The sequence below is a fragment of the Acyrthosiphon pisum genome, chromosome A1 (assembly GCF_005508785.2).
Source record: "Acyrthosiphon pisum isolate AL4f chromosome A1, pea_aphid_22Mar2018_4r6ur, whole genome shotgun sequence".
NCBI classification, from domain to species: Eukaryota; Metazoa; Arthropoda; class Insecta; order Hemiptera; family Aphididae; genus Acyrthosiphon; species Acyrthosiphon pisum.
In genome coordinates, this window is record NC_042494.1 from 125,884,417 (window position 1) to 125,887,706 (window position 3,290).

General features: G+C 29.5%; 1 long non-coding RNA gene across 1 annotated transcript; it reads right to left on the reverse strand.

Moving 5' to 3' along the window:
* Positions 1-310: 310 nt before the first annotated feature.
* Positions 311-1,880, reverse strand: LOC115033676. Its single transcript, XR_003838971.1, has 2 exons — positions 1,268-1,880; positions 311-1,035 (listed from the first exon to the last, which is right to left on the reverse strand). It is a non-coding gene; the product is annotated as an uncharacterized LOC115033676 (long non-coding RNA).
* Between the last annotated feature and the right edge of the window lie 1,410 nt (positions 1,881-3,290).

The window sequence follows — 3,290 nt, forward strand, 5'->3', positions numbered from 1 at the left end:
AGCAGGCCATCTTATGGATGGTTATTATCGAAGACAAGTTCGACCTCAACCATTGGTAAACTTATGATTTATATTTTATTTTAATACCTACTAATGTTAACTCATTATTTTTTTATTAGGATCAGTAATGTATGTGTTCAAGTTAAAGCTAGTAACTTCTAAGTTAGATATGACTTGAAATAATTTTATTAATAACCCTTTTATTTTTATAAAAATTTTATACTTATTTTTAGACTTATAAACCAAATAATGACTTATAAAATTTTTTTTTATACAACTTTTATAATTGTAAATATTTAATTTATACAGCTTTTTTTTACAAAATTTACAACTGGGCAAGTTAACTATTATTTTTAATTCAACGAACGTGTATGGAATACTGAGAAAATAGTTATAGGTTATCCTTATTTAAATATTTTTTTTTGTATTACTACTTATATAATATCACTGTATAAGAAAAACGATTCTGATCGAAGACCTATGATATTTCTAAGTATATTTGATGATATTATTGTAAATAAAGTAATTTATATAATATAACCTATTTACCTGGAACCTTGTTTTAAATTTTCAATCATTAGCGTTAAAAGTTAATGTGGAAAGTTAAGTGTGAAAAGTGAGAACACTCAAAAATAGTGAGAATAGTGAGTGCGTAGCAACCCTGTTAAAATAACTACAGTGAAACTTTCATATAACAAACTTCCATTTAACAAAATGTTCTGTTTATCAAATTATTTTTGAGAACCATGACCTCCATTGTTAATCATGCATTAATTCTATTTAACAAAATTCCTCCATAGTATGAATTTCTTATGTTCCTCGTGTGACTTCATTATACGGAAGTTTCACTGTATTAATAATTTATTTAGGAATTCTAAGGAATTTGTACTGTAAAAATATTTATGAATGTTTAGATATATGTTTACTTGACTTACCTCAGGCAAGTTAAAATAGTGCTATATTGAGGCTCAGAACTGGTGTCTCCGATAGTGATGCAGTCTGGTCAGATAACGCTATATGCTTTTCCAAACTCACCTATAGAAAATGAATATTGTATATTCAAAATATGTTGCTTGGGGTCACACACACATTTTACCACTAAATTTCTATTACTATCAATAGTTTTCAATACACAGTTTGTTGGTTTTTACAATTCAGTCATTACTGTCTGGAAATGTAGCAATAACCCAACGTTTTATTTACAATTACATAATTACATGCCCAACATTTTGACTAAAGAGCAGACCAATATGTGTATAATAATTACCTGTTTAACAACTGGAGGAGACGAGAATTATCCACTAATGTGCTTCATTTTGTTTCGTTCAAACAATTAACAAATAAACACGTTGTAAAAATATATTAAACTGTTTTAAACAGTAAAACAAGTATCAATGTACCTTAACTCAATATGCTCGTCGCATGATAGCAAAAGGCGGTTAAAGAAAGAAAGATGTAGGTAATCTGGTAATTGGTAATACTGTAATTATAAGTATTAATAATAATGGGTATAGTCATTAGTCATTATTTACTCATTCGTAATATAGAGCAGTAAAGTTGAGATTCGTGAATCGTGACACCTCACTACCAGTTACGTCAGGATAATGATATTAATACCTCCCGCCAAGAATGCAAAGCACAGCCGAGGTCACTGCTGCGGGTTCGGTTTCCCCGAAATCCGAAACTGAAAACCAATGCTTATGTTTATAATAATGTTTAATGACTAATGAGATATTATAATTATTTGGACTTGGGTTTATTTTTGAACTTATTAATAAACTATAGAGTATTATTATAATTGCAGGCCGCTGCAGCTGCGGGTAACGCATAAACAAGATTATTCCAATACAACAATAATTACTGAACATTGCATGAATGTTTTGTGACATTTCATATATATTATGACACTTAACAGTTAAAACATTTAAGTAATATTTCTTTCATTAAATATTATTTTTATGGAAAAAATATACAATATTGCATTATTGTTGCTTACTACTCAGTACTTGGTAATATTTTTATACGATCGAAACTTAAACATATTATTTATAATTAGTATTCAATACTGAATACAAATACATATTACATAAAATATAATTTATGATGATGTTGGTAATGTCTTTATGGTACCTAAAGGTACAGGGAATTTATGTTTTAGTATTGGTAAACATGATCTGATCATTTTTTTCTTTTTTTTTTCGAGTTCTTATCAGTTGTAAGAGAACGGCTACACACTCTACATACGTAATACGTATGTACGTCCGTGATGTATATCAAAATATATGATTTATTATATTGCAGTTGGGAACAATATTTAATTTCTTTTCAAATTAGTAATTTAATTTAATTTGGATTTTTGAACATTGGAATCTTAAAATATTTGTGTTTCGAAAATCGAAATTCTTCATAAATCTAAATAAATTAACTTAAATCCACGAAGACCATTATATGTATGTAGTCTTTATGTTGAGATTGTACTTAGATTCAATCTCATATAGGTAATATATTATTATAATAATAATTAATAAATTACCATAAGTTAGCTAGTTGTAAATTTATAAGACGTTACCATAGGCGCAAATAGTGTTTGGGATTTGGGGGGGGGGCCTAAAGCCTTACTTTGATAATGTTGAATAAGCTTAAAACAAAACGTAGGAAATGTTTGGGGGGCTATGGACATTTTTGGGAGGGCTTAGCCCCTAAAGCCCCCCCCCCCTATTTGCGCCTATGGACGTTACCTGTGTATGTATACATTGAACAATAAATTATTATCTATAAATCTTAAATCGTAATTTATAATTTTCCAGTTGCAATTTGGAAAAAGTCTTCTTATTTATTCGATCTGCATCATTAAGCATAATGCATGAAGATTTTCATGTGATATCAGGTGGGGGTTACAGCCCCCCCCCCCCCAAACATTTTAGTCCCAGTTGCGCCTCTGATTATAAGAGTTAACAGCAACTGATAATTACTGTTGTAAGGTGTAACTTGTAAGGAAATAACACAACAAAAATAAAATTTATTAAAATAACAATTATTCTTGCGAAGCGAAACGACAAGAAAATCCAATGAGTGTTCACTAATAACCACGATTAATTCCCTGGCTACGGCACTGGATGAGTGAATAATTATATTATTATTCTATGGAATAATTCAATAATGATTCTTGTTTGTGATTAAGAGGACGCTACCCATACATTTGTTGTCTCCGTCTTACACACGCACGACATGGCAAATTGTCGTTCACAAGTTTCAATAGTGTGCTGTTAGTTTTGATACTAGAGTGAATT